Consider the following 18,275-nt stretch of genomic DNA (forward strand, 5'->3'; position numbering starts at 1 on the left):
GCATCTCCACGAAACTTCCCTCCCCTGAGTTTGAGCGGATGACCTCTTGTGGTCGAGGGTCCCTTCAGGAGAAAGATATCATCTTCCACCTCGACCCGTCCCGTGATGTACTTAAATGTCTCGATCATGTCGCCCCTCTCCCTACGCTCCTCGAGAGAGTAGAGCTGTAACTTGATCAGTCTTTCCTCATACGGGAGACCCTTTAGCCCCGAGACCATCCTGGTGGCCATCCGCTGAACCGATTCAACTCTGAGCACATCTTTACAGTAGTGTGGCCTCCAAAATTGCACACAGTATTCCAGATGAGGTCTCACCATGGCTCTGTACAATGGCATCATGACTTCAGGCTTCCTGCTGACGAAGCTTCTCCTGATACAACCTATCATCTGCCGTGCTTTAGATGAAGCCTTCTCCACTTGAGTGGCAGCTTTCATATCAGCACTGATGATTACTCCTAAGTCTCGTTCTGCCGTAGTTCTGGTTAAAGTTTCTCCATTCAGGGTGTAAGTTCTGCAAGGGTTTCTGTTTCCGAGATGCATGACCTTACATTTCTTGGCGTTGAAGCCCAGCTGCCAGATCGAGGACCAGCTTTCTAGAGTACGCAGGTCTTGCTCCATAGCATCCTTTAGATTATAGTCGTTTACTATATTGCATAGTTTGGCATCATCAGCGAATAAGGTTACCTTGCCTTGAAGCCCTTGAGTCAGATCCCTAATGAATATGTTGAAGAGGAGAGGGCCCAGGACTGAACCCTGTGGCACTCCACTAGTCACTTCCGACATTTTAGAGAGAGTACCATTAACCACTACCCTCTGAAGTCTGCCACTAAGCCAATCTTTGACCCATGTAGTTAGAGTCTCTCCCAACCCCATTGATTTCATCTTGTTCAGCAGCCTGCGGTGTGGGACGCTGTCAAACGCTTTGCTGAAGTCCAGGTACACGACGTCTAAGGACTCGCCTGAGTCCAGTCTTTTTGTTACCCAGTCAAAGAAGCTGATAAGATTGGACTGGCATGACCTACCCTTGGTGAATCCATGTTGACTGGGATCCCGGAGATTTTCCTCGTTTAGGATCGTATCCAATCTATACTTAACCAGTGTCTCCATGAGTTTACACACTATTGAGGTGAGGCTTACCGGTCTATAGTTCGCAGCCTCAGCCTTGCAACCCTTTTTATGTAGAGGAACGACGTTGGCAGTTTTCCAGTCCAACGGTACTTTCCCCGTACTTAGTGAAAGATTGAAGAGCACTGCCAACGGTTCTGCCAGAACATCTCTCAATTCTCTGAGCACTCTTGGGTGTAGATTGTCCGGTCCCATGGCTTTGCTCACCTTGAGTCTTGCCAGTTCGTTATAGACGTCCCCAGGTGTGAACTCAAAATTCTGAAACGGGTCATCCACGTCTTGTTTCTCTTTCAACTGTGGTCCATGTCCTGGTGCCTCGCAGGTGAAGACTGAGCAGAAATATTCATTTAGTAGTTCTGCTTTCTTGGAGTCCGCCACTGCGTAGTTTCCGTCCGGTTGTCTAAGGCGTACTATACCGTCTGTGTTCCTTTTCCTATCACTGATATACCTAAAGAAGGATTTGTCCCCCTTTTTAATGTTTTTTGCCAGAGTTTCTTCCACTCGAAGTTTGGCCTCCCTAACTGCTGTTTTGACTGCTGCAGATCTGGTCTTATATTCTACTTTAGTTTCTTTTTTTTGCGTACGTTTGTAGGAAAGAAATGCTTTTTTCTTTTCTTTAATGAGGTGCGAGATCTCTCCAGTGAACCATTGGGGTTTGTTGTTTCTTTGTCGTTTATCTACTGATTTTATGTAGCGATTAGTTGCTTCGTGTATGGATGATTTCAGGTATGACCACATAGTTTCCACATTGCCGGTCTCTGCTTGGTCCTGCAGCGTCTGATGAACGAAATCTCCCATGCGTGTGAAGTCGGTGCCCCGGAAATTGAGTACCTTTGTTTTTGTAATTGATTTAGGGGATCCTTTCCCAAGGTTGAACCATATCATGTTATGGTCGCTGGAGGCTAATGTATCTCCCACTGAAACCTCTGAGACGCTTTCCCCGTTGGTGAGTACCAGGTCTAGGATCGCCTGGTCCCTAGTGGGCTCCGTTACCATCTGTCTGAGATGTACTCCTTCTATGGAGGTCAAAAGCTTCCTGCTGCTGCTGGTTGTTGCTGAAAATGTGTTCCAATCTGCATCAGGCATGTTGAAGTCCCCTAGCAGTACAGTGTCGCCCCGTAGAGTTATGTTCTCTATGTCTTCAATTAATTCTGCGTCCATATTTTCCGGTTGTCTTGGAGGTCTGTATACCACACCAAGATACAGGCATTTTTTGCCACCTCTTGCCAGGTTTACCCAGAGGGACTCCCCGGTGTACTTGACATCAGTGATCCTGGTGGTTTTGATGTCCTCTTTAATGTATAGTGCTACCCCTCCTCCTAACCTGCCCTCTCTGTCCTGACGAAGGAGATTGTACCCTGGTATGGCCATATCCCACCCATGTGCGTCTGTGAACCAAGTCTCGGATATTGCCACCACGTGGCGCATTGTACAAATTTTTTTTTACATAGTTCCCCCCCGACGCCCGATTCATCACCCGGAAGGAGCGCTCGCACTCCCACCCCAAAGGACCGCTCGCACCCCCACCCAAAGGACCGCTCGCACCCCCACAGCCTCCCCCCCTCCCCCATGGAGAAGCTGTGTACCTTGTTTCCGGATGCCAGTCTAGCTGCTTCCTCTGCCGGCGGTCCTGTCCCTTCTCAGAGCCCTGTGCTGCGCTGCTTCCTCTTCAGGCGGTTCCGCCCTTTCTCTCACATCAGAGAAAGGGCGGGACCGCCGGAAGAAAAAGCAGCGCAGCAGGGCTCAGAGAAGGGGCGGGACCACCGGTAGAGGAAACAGCTGGGCTTGCTGGCATCCGGAAACAAGGTAGACAGCTTCTCCATGGGGGAGGGGAGGAGGCTGTGGGGGTGCGAGCGGTCCTTCGGGTGGGGGTGCGAGCGCTCCTTCGGGGTGGGGGTGCGAGCGGTCCTTCAGGGTGGGGATGCGGATGCGTGCGAGCGGTCCTTCGGGGTTGGGGTGCGAGCGGTCCTGCGGGGGGTGAATCGGACATCGGGGGGGGCATCAGGCTTTCAGTGTAGGGACAGGCCTTAAAGGGGGAAAGGAGAGTCGGGGCGGGCGAAAAGAGAGTCGGGGTCTCCAGAGGAGAGTCGGGCGGGCGAAAGGAGAGTCGGGCAGCATGCGCAGTATACGGGTGTGCGCGGTATATAAAAATTTCTGTACATAAATTTGTGTTTTCCGCGCGCTATACCCGTGTGAGCGTTTTACACGGGTGCGTGTTATCTACGTGAAAATACGGTAGTATTTTAGGTTGCATATCAGAGCATTAGAACAGATAAGGGTACAAATAGCAGTTGAGGAACGTCTTGTTTAGTGTTTAACTCTCACCCATCCTCCCCTGCTCCCATCTATCCCTGTACTGATCTCTGATTTATAGTCCCTTGAACTAATTAGAAGGCTACAAACATAATTAGCTAGTAATTAGCTCTTAAGAAATTGTCAATAAAAATTCCTAGAGGGTAACCTACCAATTATAACATTGCAAAATAATTAAAAAAAATTAAACATTACCATAGCTTAACATATAATTAGTAATCTTAGGGTAACTTAGAATACATATTTCAACTCCCATAGCAACTTAAAATAGTAATAACCAATATTAACACAAGACAACAGTCCAGCAGCAAGATGGGACCTATCCAGTCTTTTGCATTGAGTGTCACATGTTTGATTATTTCCCAGTTGGCGAGAGGTCTTATGTATGTGCTCGGTATAAAGAGCTCCTAACACTCAAAGAATTAGTTTGATCTCTTGAGGCTAGAGTAGCAGACTTGGAGGAGCTAAGGAAGACAGAGAGGTACACAGAGGAGACCTATAGGGATATTGTAGAAAAGTTCCACCTCCAGTCTGGCAGCCTCTGTGCTGCCTCAGAGGAGGGAGGTCTTCTTAAAGGAGAGCATAACCCTGGTGAAGTAGGAGGCAACCCTGTAGCCAGGACCTGCCCACTAGGAGATGCAATGTCTTCTTGCATCAAGGATGTGTCTCCAGGGACTTCTTTCCAAGAGGGAAGGGTTAGGACAGCCATTTTAGAGGGAGATTCAATCATTAGGCATGTAGATAGCTAAGTAGCTGGTGGACTTAAGGATCATTTGATTACTTCCCTGCCTGGTGCAAAGATGTTAATGAGTGAAGTGAAGGAAGCTATTAGAGATAAAAGAGAATCCTTCAGAAAGTGAAAGAAGAATCCAGCTGAAAATAATTATAAACACAAGAAATGTCAAGTCAAATGCAAGGTGCTAATAAAGAAGGTGAAGAGAGATCTTAAAAAGAAGATTGTGATGGAAGTAAAAACATACAGTAAAAACAAGACACCAGAAAGAGAATTGGTTGGACTAGAAGACCAAGGGATAAAAGGGGCTCTCAGGGAAGACAAGGACATAGCGGAGATATTAAATGAATTCTTTGCCTCTGTCTTTATTGAGGAAGATGTGGGGAAGATACCAGTGTCAGAGATTGTATTCAATTCTGATAAAACAGAGAAACTCATACAAATTTATGTAACACTGGGTGATGTAATGGGTCAATTTGAGAAATTGGCATTAGCAAATCACCTGGACTGGATGGTATACATCCCAAAGTGCTGATAGAATTGAAAAATGAACTTGCAGAGTTATTGTTAGTAATTTGTAATTTTTCTTTAAAAAACAGCATTGTACCAGAAGACTTGAGGGTGGCCAATGTGATGCCAATTTTTAAAAAGGGCTCCAGATGTGATCCAGGAAATTATAGACAGGTGAATCTAAAGTTGGTGCCAGGCACAATAGTAGAGACTATTATAAAGAACAAAATGATCTTTCATAAGAACATAAGAAGTTGCCCCCGCTGAGTCAGACCAGAGGTCCATCTTGCTCAGCGGTCCGCTCCCGCGGCGGCCCATCAGGCCTAGTGCCTGAACAGTGGTCCCTGATTAATTTTGTAACTTACCTCTAATTCCATCCCTATAATCTACCTTTACTCTTATCTGTACCCCTCATTCCCTTTGTCTTCCAAGTACCTATCCAAAGCTTCTTTGAACCCCTGTAGCATGCTCCTGTTTATCACATCCTCTGGTAGCACGTTCCATGTATCCACCACCCTCTGTGTGAAAAAGAACTTCCTGGCGTTTATTCTAAACCTCTCCCCTTTCAATTTCTCTGAGTGCCCCCTTGTACTTATTGATCCACTTAATTTGAAAAATCTGTCCCTGTCTATTTTTTCTATGCCCTTCATGATCTTGAAGGTTTCTATCATGTCTCCTCTAAGTCTCCGCTTTTCCAGGGAGAAAAGCCCTATCTTTTTCAGTCTGTCAGTATATGAGAGGTCCTCCATGCCCTTTATTAGCTTAGTTGCTCTTCTCTGGACCCTCTCAAGTACCTCCATGTCCTTCTTGAGGTACGGCGACCAGAACTAAACACAGTACTCCAGGTGCGGGCGCACCATAGCATGATACAGTGGCAGGATGACTTCCTTTGTCCTGGTCATGATACCCGTCTTAATGATACTCAACATTCTGTTTGCTTTCCTTGAGGCCATTGCACACTGCGCCGACGACTTCAATGTTGTGTCTACCATCACTCCCAGGTCTCTTTCAAGGTCGCTCACCCCTAGCGCTGATCCCCCCATTTTGTAAGTGAACATCGGGTTTTTTTTCCCTATATGCATGACCTTGCATTTCCCTATGTTGAAACTCATTTGCCACTTTTTGGCCCATTTTTCCAGTGTTGTCAGATCTTTTTGGAGATCTTCGCAGTCCTCCATGTTATTGACCTTGTGATATAGTTTGGTGTCATCTGCAAATTTAATAACCTCACATTTTGTTCCTGCTTCCAGGTCGTTAATGAATATATTGAATAGGAGCGGTCCCAGCACCGACCCTGTGGAACTCCACTCGTGACCCATTGCCAGTCTGAGTAATGTCCCTTTACTCCAACCCTCTGTTTCCTGTCCGCCAGCCAGTTTTTGATCCATCGGTGGACCTCCCCTTGCACCCCATGGTTCCATAGCTTCCTTAGTAGTCTTTCATGTGGCACCTTGTTGAAGGCTTTTTGGAAGTCAAGGTAAATGATATCTATGGATTCCCCTTCATCCACCTGGCTGGTTACCCCCTCAAAGAAGTATAATAAGTTCGTGAGGCATGACCTGCCATTGCAGAAGCCATGCTGGCTCGACTTTAGCTGCCCATAGTTGTCGATGTGTTCCCAGATGCTGTCTTTAATCAGTGCTTCCATCATCTTTCCCGGGACTGAGGTCAAGCTCACCGGCCTGTAGTTTCCTGGGTCTCCCCTTGAGCCTTTCTTGAAGATGGATGTGACATTTGCTATTTTCCAGTCTTCCGGAATCTCTCCAGTTTATAGGGATAGGTTGCATATTTGTCGAAGTGGCTCAGCTATTTCGTTCCTTAGTTCCTTGAGTACCCTTGGGTGAATGCCATCCGGACCTGGCGATTTGTCACTCTTTAGCCTGTCTATCTGCCTAAGGACATCCACCTTGCTCACCTCTAGCTGGACCAGATTTTCATCCTGCTCTCCCTTTACGATCTCCTCGGGCTCCGGAATGTTGGTTGTGTCCTCCCTCGTAAAAACTGACGTGAAGAACTTATTTAGCCTGTCAGCTATCTCCTTTTCCTCTTTTACCACTCCCTTTCTGTCCCCATCATCCAAGGGTCCCACTTCCTCCCTTGCTGGTTGCTTCCCCTTAAAGTACCTGAAGAATGATTTGAAGTAGAGAATGACACGGTGAAAAAATTGGTCCCCGTCACCGCCCCGTCCCCGTCTCACCATCCCCGTCCCCGTCACCGCCCCGCCCCCGTTTCACCATCCTCTTCACCGCCCCGTCACCGCCACTGCCACCCCATTCACCGCCCCGTCACCGCCACTGCAATCCCATTCACTTTTCTTTATTTACGTATAAAGGAAACATTCTTTAAAACTTTAAAACTTTAAAACTTAGTTAAATATTAGTTAATAACTATACAAAAACAAAACACGCAGAGAAAAAATTAATTAATAAAAATTCTCAAAACTGACACATTTTGATCACTAAATTTAAAATAGTTATTTTTCATACAGTTTTTCAATCACTAATCTTCCACCACCCCTGGGGCTAGCAATGCAAAAACAAACACGACATGTACTTTAAATGCTGCCGTGATTAGCATAGTGACCGCGGCTACGGCTGCAAGTCTCCCCTCCCCCCAGCGATCACGGCAGGAGGGCACCCAACCCCTCATGTAGACCCCCCCAACGGCCCTCCCGACAATCGCAGCAGAAGGGTACCCAACCCCTCCTGCCGGTCCTCCCAATGGCCTCCCCTAAGATCGCCGGCAGGAGGGTACCCAACCCCTCCTGCTGGACCCCCCCCCAATGAACCCTCCCACCCCGGAACCCCCTTAGTCTTTCTTTTCAAGTTGGACCGGACAGCTCCTCGCTCGTCTGGCCAGCAGGCCTGCCTCCGTCCAAATGAGGCGGGCCCGCCCCTCCCCTCCCCTCCCCTCCCCTCCCCTGCCTCCCAATGGCCTCCCCTAAGATCGCCGGCAGGAGGGTACCCAACCCCTCCTGCTGGACCCCCCCCCAACGAACCCTCCCACCCCGGAACCCCCTTAGTCTTACTTTTCAAGTTGGACCGGACAGCTCCTCGCTCGTCTGGCCAGCAGGCCTGCCTCCGTCCAAATGAGGCGGGCCCGCCCCTACCCTGCCCAACCCACAGGATCCTAGGGCCTGATTGGTCTAGGCACCTAAAGCCACTCCCGCTATAGGAGGGGCCTTAGGTGCTTGGGCCAATCAGGCCCTAGGATCCTGTGGGTTAGGCAGGGGAGGGGAGGGGCGGGCCCGCCTCATTTGGACGGAGGCAGGCCTGCTGGCCAGACGAGCGAGGAGCTGTCCGGTCCAACTTGAAAAGTAAGACTAAGGGGGTTCCGGGGTGGGAGGGTTCGTTGGGGGGGGTCCAGCAGGAGGGGTTGGGTACCCTCCTGCCGGCGATCTTAGGGGAGGCCATTGGGAGGCAGGGGAGGGGAGGGGCGGGCCCGCCTCATTTGGACGGAGGCAGGCCTGCTGGCCAGACGAGCGAGGAGCTGTCCGGTCCAACTTGGAAAGTAAGACTAAGGGGGTTCCGGGGTGGGAGGGTTCGTTGGGGGGGGGGGGTCCAGCAGGAGGGGTTGGGTACCCTCCTGCCGGCGATCTTAGGGGAGGCCATTGGGAGGACCGGCAGGAGGGGTTGGGTACCCTTCTGCTGCGATTGGCAGGAAGGGTTGATCTGACAAATGAGGAGCACGGTGAAACACAGGTAAATAGCGGTTCCTAGAAGGGGGTACATTGGCCCGCGGGGACAAACCTGTTCACCGTTTCCGCGGTCGGTGAATGGCCTTGTCCCCGTCACCGCAGCGACTGCTAGTTTTCTTCCCCGTTTTCGGCGGTGACCCGCGGCTTAAATGCGGTGGCCGCGGGTAAACCGTCACCGTGTCATTCTCTAATTTGAAGTTTGTTGCTTCCCCTGCCAGTCTCTCTTCATATTCTTTTTTTGCTTTCCATCATTTTGAATTGGCTCATATTACCAGATATACCCATAGATCTCATTTGTTCTCCTTTCCTTCATTGAAAGGTTGCCTTTAAGAGATTTTTGGATAGAACCATTTCTTTTCAGGCAGATAAAATGAACGACTGGTTAAGCAAAACTATTTTGAAAGCTTTTTCTTACCAGTCCTTCAGAAAATCAGTAAATAACTATCTTTTTGATAAATTTGTATCTTCATAATTATGCCACTATATTTTCTATATCATTTGTAACTTTACTGTTTGCCAGTGGTCTCTTTATTGTGAACCACTTAGAACTGTTATGGCATTGGGGTATATAAAAATAAAGTTATTATTAAGCATGGATTAATGAGAGAAATCCAACATGGTTTTAGTTAAAGGAAATCTTGCCTCACCAATCTACTGCATTTTTTGAAGGGGCGAATGAACATGTGGATAAAGGTGAACAATTGATACTGTGGATTTGGATTTTCAAAGGGCATTTGACTAAGTACCTCATGAAAGACTTCTGTGGAAATTATAAGCTCATGGGATAGGAGGTAATGTCCTTTTATGGGCTCAGAACTGGTTGAAAGACAGAAAACAGAGAGTGGGTTTAAATGGTCAATATTTATAATGAAGAAGGGTAAATAGTTGAGTCCCCCATGGATCTGTGCCGGGACCGCTGCTTTTTAACATATTTGTCAGTGATCTAGAGATGGGAATAACTAGTGAGATAATTAAATTTGTTGATGACACAAAGTTGTTAAAATCGCAAGAGGACTTTGTGAGACTGGAAAACTCATCAAAATTGCAGATGATGTTTAATGTGAGCAAAGTGTTTAAAGTGATGATGTTTAAAGTGATGCATGTGGAAAAGAGAAATCTGAACTATAGCTATATGATGCTAGGTTCTGTGTTAAGAGTCACTGCCCAGGAAAAGGATCTAGGTGTCATTGTTGAGGATACATTGAAACCCTCAGCTCAATGTGCGTCGCCTGCTAAGAAAGCAAATAGAATGTTAAGAATTATCAGGAAAGGAATGGAAAACAAAGATGAAAATGTTATAATGTTCTTGTATATTGCATCTTGAATACTGTGTGCAGTTCTGGTCGCCATATCTCAAAAAAGATGTAGTGGAATTAGAAAAGGTGACAAATAAAATTAGAAAGGTGACAAAAATATGATTAAAAGGATGGGACAACTTTCCTATGAGGAAAGGCTAAAGTGGCTAGGCCTCTTCTACTTAGAGAAGAGACAACTCAGTTGATATGATAGAGGCTTATAAAATAATGAGTGGAGTGGAAAGGTTAGATGTGAATACTAGGATTAGAGGACATGTGATGAAGCTACTAAGTGGTAGATTTAAAACAAACCAGAGAAAATATTTCTTCAAACAACATGTAATTAAATTCTGGAATTTGTTGCTGGAGAATGTGGTAAAATCAGTTAGCTTAGTAGGGATTTAAAAAAGGTTTGGTTAATTTCCTAAAAGAGAAGTCATAAGCCATTATTAAGTTTATGTTTAAGTTTATTAAAAATTTGTTATCCTGCCTTTTCAAAATTACAAAGCGGCTTTACAATAAAAAGCAAAAACAGGGTAAATTAAAAGCTAATTAATATCCAATAAAGACGAGTACATCTCAAAAACCAAACTGACACTGAGATGGCTTGGGGAAATCCACTGCTCATTCCTAGGATAAGCAGCATAGAATCAGTTTTGCTACTTGGGATCTAGCTATGTGCTTGGGACTTAGGTTGGCCATTGTTGGAAACAGGAAACTGGGCTTGATGGACCTTTGGTTTGTCCCAGTAAGGCAATTCTTATGTTATGTTCTTAAAGGTTCATGGATTTTTTTGAGGTGTGTGCCCCAGTTATCCACATGTCCACTGTGTGAGAGTATATTTAAGTACTGTGGATGGTTTATTTTGATTGCCATGCTGATGGATCACCATTGACTAGGTCACTGTTTTTGTGCATATTAAAGTAGAGATTAACAGCCTCTGTACAGTAGCCATACAATAATGCCACAATAATGGCCCTCCTGCCAACAATTTTCATCTATCTATTCTAGGACTATCTGTGGGTCTGCCTATCAGGTGACATCACTCGGCTGCATGAATTGAAGATGTGTGGACTGACACCAGAGAAGTGTTAAAAGAAGGCTCTTTACTAGTCCTGTAACATCTTGGACATCTCTCTGTTCTGTGAGTCCTGGTTTTGTCATCTACTGGGTCCTCCAGGTGACACTGCTCAGTGATGTGGGTTGTACAGGTGTGTGCCAATGCTGGAAGTGAAGGAGTCTGGGACTGGTTTCCTAAGTGTTGAACTAAGTTTTCTCTTTAATAAAATGCTAAATTATGTTTAGCTGCAGACCTAACTTATCTCATGTTCTAGCCTGCCTGCACTGGGTGTTTTAGCTTGGGCATTCTAGCTTCTTATGGCTATCTCAGCATACGATATTGTATTCCGCCCTCCTGGACATGTAACAGAAAGACTGCAGGGCTTAGATAAGTGACCTGCTAGTGTGAGCTAGTGTGAGTGTGACCAATGATTGTTAAGAAAAGTAACACGTGAAAAGTTTTTTCTAGAATTCAGTTGTAGCTAGAAGAATGTATAAATATCTCTGAAAGTTCCTGGTTTCTGGACTTCTGAAGCCAGCTTGGGGCTCAGGGGTCCGCATATGCTGAATAAACATCTGTGCTTTCTTCAAGTCTCTAAGTTTTGTGGCTGCCCAAAGTGACCTTTCAGAAGCACATCACACTGGAGAAGCATGTGCTTCTTTTGTTGTGCTGACAAAGGAGCATGACTAAGAAGTTAGGGTAGACTTAGAAGAAAATTTTGATTTTCTAATGGAAGTCAGGAATATTTCTGTTTTGATGGGAAAAGGAAGGTATGGGTGCTTAGCAACTACTTTTGTTAAGTCTAAATTGCAACAGTTTTTACTGCTGGTTCATGTATTGGACTGTGAGAGAGTAAGGGGTTCTCTCTCACTAGTGTTACCCTTTCACCTATCAAGGGGGGTGCTGGCCCATTAATGGGTAAACTACAGGGTCCAGGATGCACTGAGCTCTGAAGCTCAGAAATCAACCCTCATCCAGCAAATGGTGCTAAACTGCTGGAACAGGCTACCCTGCTGAATCATGGGGTGAGACTCAGACAGGAAGAGCTTCATATGCCTACTGTGATAATTCAGAGAGGTCCCAGAGTGAGAGGAGGCTTCCATAGCTAGAGACTGATATAAGCCTGCTGATACAAACCTTGAGACTTTCAGGAAAGAAATCAAGCCTGGGAAGTGAGCTAAGAGAGAAAAGGAGAGACTGTTGAGAGAGGATTATTCTCTGTGTGATTGAGGTAAGCCAGTTTGGCATAATAAAGAAATTATTGGAACAAGTGTAGAGAGCAGGGCTACTGACTACATGCTTGTCTGAACTATATGAAACCCAGGTGGGGTGATATTAGATTGAAGCTGTTGAGCTGAATAAAAGTTTATTTTCTTCCCTGGGCTTGTGCTGTAACAAAGTTCAGCCAGTTAAACTGAATAAAGAACTTCATTGAGCCTTTGACCAAGATCTCACGTGGACCTATTCAGGAAGTAGAGAAATTGGGACATGGATCTATTCAGGAAATAGAGAAAATGGGGATTTATTTATTTAAAAATGTATATATCGCATACAACTATGCGGTTTCCATTTCACATACATAAAATCTTGTTTCCCTCTGATTATCACATATAACAGACATGCCAAAACAACATGGTTAATCCTCCCTGTTATAATAGGGATAGAGCACAAATTCAATCAATTCAGAAGTACAAACAAGCTTTAAATCATACATTGATGTCAGAAAAGTTCTAAAAGTATTTTATTTGATCTTATTAGAGATTTGAATTGTAATTTTATTTGTATCACTAAACCTTGGCTGGAGGAATTTGATAATTTAATAATAATATTCACATTTCCTATATTACTATTACTGTACTAGGAAGATTTAAGTGGTTTGCAATCTAATCACCCTTTTGCATAGAATTATTATGAGCGTCAGAGCATTTAGTGCCATAGGACATGGTAGAAACCTATACTCTAGCTTAGTAAAAGGGGGTAAGAGAAGAGTTCAGCAAAGAGAGCAAAGAACGCCAATGCAGTTGTTCAGCAGACAGAAAGCGTAGAATGTCAATGGATTCCATATACAAAGTGAGGTAAGAAACAGGAGATTGTGGAAAATGATTCTGCGTGAGTGGTCACGGTATCAAACCCACATCAGCAGTTTATCACTTTTGCCAATGGGCTAGTACAAAAAATACTGAAGGGGTAACAATCTCAGCAACTGTTGAGTGACTAAATAGAATTACTCAAATATGAAAAAAGTCACTACATGAAAAATATTTGTAAATAATAATTCAATCAAATCAAGATAGAAACTTGTGAAAATGATTATCAAACCAAACCAAAGCTGAGCTCTCAGATGCCTGCACCACAGAATTACTATGGAATTCTATGCGGTATTAGCAGGTTTAGAATGGTATCTTTCATTGAGCTCTGCATTTTTCTATTTTAGACGTGCCTACACTTCCCAGTAGAGGTCTGCACGGGAACGGGGATCGCGGGGATCCCACGGGTTCCCCCCCTGGCCCACGGGACTCCCATGGGGACGCCCCCCTGGCCAACGGGACTCCCACAGGGACGCCCCCCTGACCCAAGGAACTCCCACAGGGATGAAAACAGCCTACCTAAATTCTGGCAATGCAAGCATGCAGCTTATAAGTCCGGCGTCGTGGCAGAAAATAGCCATGCTGAGCAGTGAGCTCAGCACGTACACAGATGAAAGCCTTGCTTGCTGATTGGTCCGGCGGCCCTGCCCCGCCGTGCAGCCGGACCAATCAGCAAGCAAGGCTTTCATCTGTGTACGTGCTGAGCTCACTGCTCAGCATGGCTATTTCCCGCCGCGATGCCGGACTTGTAAGCTGCATGCCTGCATCGCCAGAATTTAGGTAGGCTGTTTTCATCCCAGTGGGAGTCTCGTGCTTTATGACTCTAAGTCTTCTTTAAGTCTTCTTACTCTGGGGCACCAGACCTCCCTCATACAAAGGCCGGGAATGCAGAATTGGTTCCATTCTCGGTAGGGGATGCCTCGGTAGGCTCATTGCTCAGCCACTGGGAATCCAGATTCGGTCCTGTTCTGGGTGGAGGACACTTGTGGGGTGGGGTGGGGTGGGGAGGGGGGCTAGTTTGCTCCATCGTGGAGGCTCACCACTCTGCCTCTGCCGGCAAAAGCACAGTCTGTCCCATTCTAGGGGGAGAAAACCTAGCAGGGACCAGGCTGCACCACAATACAGGCTTCTAGAAAGCACAATGGACTGGGGGGGGGGGGGGTCTAGCAGTGTGTGGCACCATTTGGACCCATGTAGACTTGCACGGCCATTCAGATGCTGACCTGAGGTCCCTTTCCATCCAGCTTCTGCCCTTCTATCTGCTGCTTCTGCCCAGCATCTGATCTGTCTCCTTTCTTCCTCCTTTCTGCCCCCTCTGTCATCCCATCCAGCATCTGCTTATCTTCCCCCCTTTCAGCCCAGCATCTGCTTCATTTCTCTTTCTCCCCCTTCTATTCAGTGTCTGCTCCATCTTTCTCTTTCCTCCCTTCCATCCATATCCTCCCCCTCTCCTCCTTTCCATTCAATGTCTTCCTCCCCTCTCCTTTTCTTTACATCCATCATCTGTCTTTTTCTCTCTCCCCAGGCATTCCAGCTTGTCTTATCTTTCCCCTTTCATCCAGTGTGTCTGATCCCTCCCCATTTCTATCTACAGTCTGTCTCCTCTCACCTCCTACATCCAGTATCTACCCCTCCCACCTGACACCTCAGCCACCGCCAGACTGATGCAAAACCTTCCCTCCGATGTCAGCTCTGACTTCGGGGGAAGACTTCTGGGTCGGCTACATATGGCTTGCTGCAGGCTGCCTCCAACCCCTGCTGTTATCTGGACTCGAATGAAGTGGTGGACACAGAAGTCATGAACTGGGGAGAGAGGAAGGGAGGGAAAGAGATGCTGAGGTGGGGGAGAGAATAGAAAGGGAGAATTGGGTGTGGGTGTGTCAATGAGTGGGAAAGAGAGATGGTTGTGTACACACGGCAAATGGAAGAAAGAGGAGAAATTGTGGTCGTAGGGAGGAAGGTTCAGAATATGATAGGGAAGAAAAAGATGAGAGTGAGAAATGTGGCAAGGGAACAATGGGACTGACTGAAAGGGATGCAAGAGGGAGGAATATTGGACAGTGGTGAAGGGAATGGAGGGAGAGATGTGGCATAGTGCTGGAGAGGGGTGATAGAAGGAGAAATGTTGGGCATGGGGCTGGTGGGCAGGCACAAAAGATGAGAAAGAGATAAATGCTGGACCATGGTAGGGGGAACCAATGGACAGCAACAGAAGAATTTATAGAAGATGGGAAAGCGGAAAAAAGAAACTGGGACCAACTTTATGGAAAAATAAGTCTCCAGACAACAAAGGTAAAAAACGGAATTTATTGACTAAAATATGTTAGCTTTGGGAAATGTATATGGCAGATGTCTTTTTTTTTGTGTTCAAAAGAAAAGGAAATGCATTTCTGGTTTTATTTCTACAGTGTTGAAATACTTGTTGACCCTTGCTGTGACTGGTGGGGATCCCCAAGCACTGCCAGCAGAGGACCTCTTCTAGAGATGGCCAGAACTCCCCTCCACCAAGCGCAGCAGTCACTGGCAGCATCCATGAGCCACTGAGGTGCCAGCATCTGTGACTCAGGGACGCTACTGCTGCCTGCCAAGCTTGGCAAAAGGGACCCCCTGCCAACTGCAAAGGAAGTCCTCAGCTGACAGTTTGTGGGTGCTCATCAGCTGAGTATTTATATTTTATATTTACATTAGAGGTTTTGGTAGAAACCCATTTACAAAGTATGTATTCTTCCCAATTAATATTTCCAAATTAATAAAATCTCTTTGCTTATTTGTAAATGAGTCTCTACCAGAGCCTTTAATTCAGTAGCATAATTAAATAAAATAACTATTTCTGAAGTTTATAGGGAAGGGTGGTGACGGAGGGGATTCCTCGCGGGGATGGGTGGGAGCGGAGGGGATTCCTCGCGGGGACGGATGGGGACGGGTGGGATTTCTGTCCCTGTGCAACTCTCTATTTCCCAGAGGTGGTGATTTGAAAGCTAAGCTTCATACTTTAGAACAGAGGTGGATATATACTCTGGGCACTTTGTCTCCTCAAGGATTAAATAGCGAGATTGAGTGGAGGGCATTTTTGTAACTTCATCTGGGAAATACAGGGTCTCTCTCTCTTTTTTTTTACATCATCTGTTTTATGCATACACAAGAGAGAGCCCACTGTTTGGTTTTTCTCTGCTTCCGTTGTGATCGGTCTGTAGTGGGCCGACATTTACTTTCGGTTTTAAGATCGGTATGTGTGTCATTCTGTTAAATGTATTCTTTAAAGCAGCGTGTATGTGTGGAGTATAGACATTGGGCTTTGAAGTTTTACTTGACAGTATGAATGGTCCTTGGGCTGCATACGTAGTTTAACGTGATGACATGAGATGCACGTCGAGTTTATTTTGGCGGTTGACAGTCTTTAAATAGCGTATTTGAAGTGCAGGTCCCCGTTTGTACTTTCAAGAAGAAATCACGCTTGGACGGCATAAGTTTATTGTACTTCATGCTATATGGTGAGCACTTCCCTTTAGATTGAGCCATGCATAGTTTTAGAAACGCAGAAGTAAGAAATTTTTTTAAATTTTGTGTATTGAATTAAACATAGTAATTTTAATATACATTCACTCTTGTTACAGAGCTTTCACCTCCAGTTTAACTGTGTTTGTTTGTCGGTTCCCTGACGAAGGACTGAAACGTGGCAAGTCGGAACCTGCTACTTCTTTAAAGATAAGTCTGAGCTATTTTGCTTGTACACTCTAGACTTGTATAAGAAGCCAAGTATAGCTATTGTAGCTAGCAACATAACAGTTAAAGAGAATGTTTCAATCTGGAGTAAAATCGCTTTGTACACTGCAATGATTGGGTGGTGAGGCGGAACATAGTGCCTTCATGTCTCTGAGCAGAGTTCTAATAGCTATATAAAATATTGACAATTGCTGAATTATTATTTACAAATATTTTTCATGTAGTGACTTTTTTCGTATTTGAATGGGCTAGTACAGGCATCTACCACCCGCAAAGTAAAGAAACATTTCCTCATTTCATAGAATTAAAGGTTAGCAAATGAAATAAATATTATGAGACCTTTTATTGAATTAACTTCATACATTTCTTCATTAGTATGACCTGGGAGTCAATAACAGTCCTTACAGCTAAAGGTGGAGTTTCTCTTTTCATGTCCCCTAGGAATGGCTGTTCCACATCTACAGTTTTAGGGCAAAGTTATTATAGCATGGTATCCAATTGGGATATGCTGTCACATCCCATGAGCTCCTGATCACCACAGCGAGCTGTGTTCCAAGTGACTTTGACTACTCCCAGCGTGTACCCTTTATCCAGGGACTCCTTCAGGCCTTCTTAGGCAACCACCTAAGGTAAAACAATAGGTTCAATGTTCTCAGGTAAATCAGGCAAAGGGAAAAAGGAAGCCACACACCTCCAAGAATGTCAGAAAAATAAAGTTGTATTTTATTTTCATACTTCTGGTTACTTTGTCCAGGTTTTCATACTTCTGGTTACTTTGTCCAGGTATTGATAGCTAATAGCAATATTTTCAATACAAGTTGTAGAAAACATAGAGCTCCCGGCCAACCTGGCCACCCTGGCTTTACACACACCAGCCTGGCTCTAATTCCAAAATAATAAATCAAACAAACATTTATCCCAGGACAAGCAGGCAGCATATTCTTAACGTATGGGTGACGTCACCGACGGAGCCCCGGTACGGACCTTTTTAACTAGAAAGTTCTAGTTGGTCGCACCGCGCATGCGCGAGTGCCTTCCCGCCCGACGGAGGAGTGCGTGGTTCCCAGTTTCTTCGTTTCCGCGGAGCGAAGAAGACGCGTGTGCTTTCAACGGCTGTTGAAAACTCTCTTTTTACCTTCCCGCTCGCGCTTTTTTTGATCCTTTTTCTCATTTTCCCTTTCGGATTCTTTTTTTTCTACTCTTCACCAGCCTTCTATGGTTTTTAGCTTCCAGCTGTGCTGAGAAAAAACAAACAAACGTGATTTGCAATGTTATATTGGCTCATGCCACAGTCCAAGTATTGCAGTGCTTCAGAGACTATCTTTGATAAGCTCACATACAAGCAACAAGCAACTGTAGACTCAAAACTATTAAGCAAAGAAAAATAAGGTAAGCAACAAAAATAGCCACACACTTCTCACCTTTGCTCAGTTTGTGTCCATTGCCTCAAAACCCTCACTAGGCAGAGTAGATACACCAATGTCCATTGTTTCACAGCTTTGTAGTTGTCTCTCAGCTTCAGTCTCCAGCCCCTCTGACATGTCCACCATGCCCAATTGTGGCTTAATTCTTCAGGCTTTAGTTGAGGAGGAGTGTGCTGCCTCTCGAGCTCACTCTGAAGCCTCCTCAGCTCCTCCCCTTTGTGATTCAGCTGCCCTGCTTTTACAGTCTTCAATACGCCCCTTCCTGCTCTGAAGAGGGGGAATGGAGAAAACTCTTCCTGCAGCTGTGTC

Source organism: Geotrypetes seraphini, chromosome 6 (genome assembly GCF_902459505.1).
Source record: "Geotrypetes seraphini chromosome 6, aGeoSer1.1, whole genome shotgun sequence".
NCBI classification, from domain to species: domain Eukaryota; kingdom Metazoa; phylum Chordata; class Amphibia; order Gymnophiona; family Dermophiidae; genus Geotrypetes; species Geotrypetes seraphini.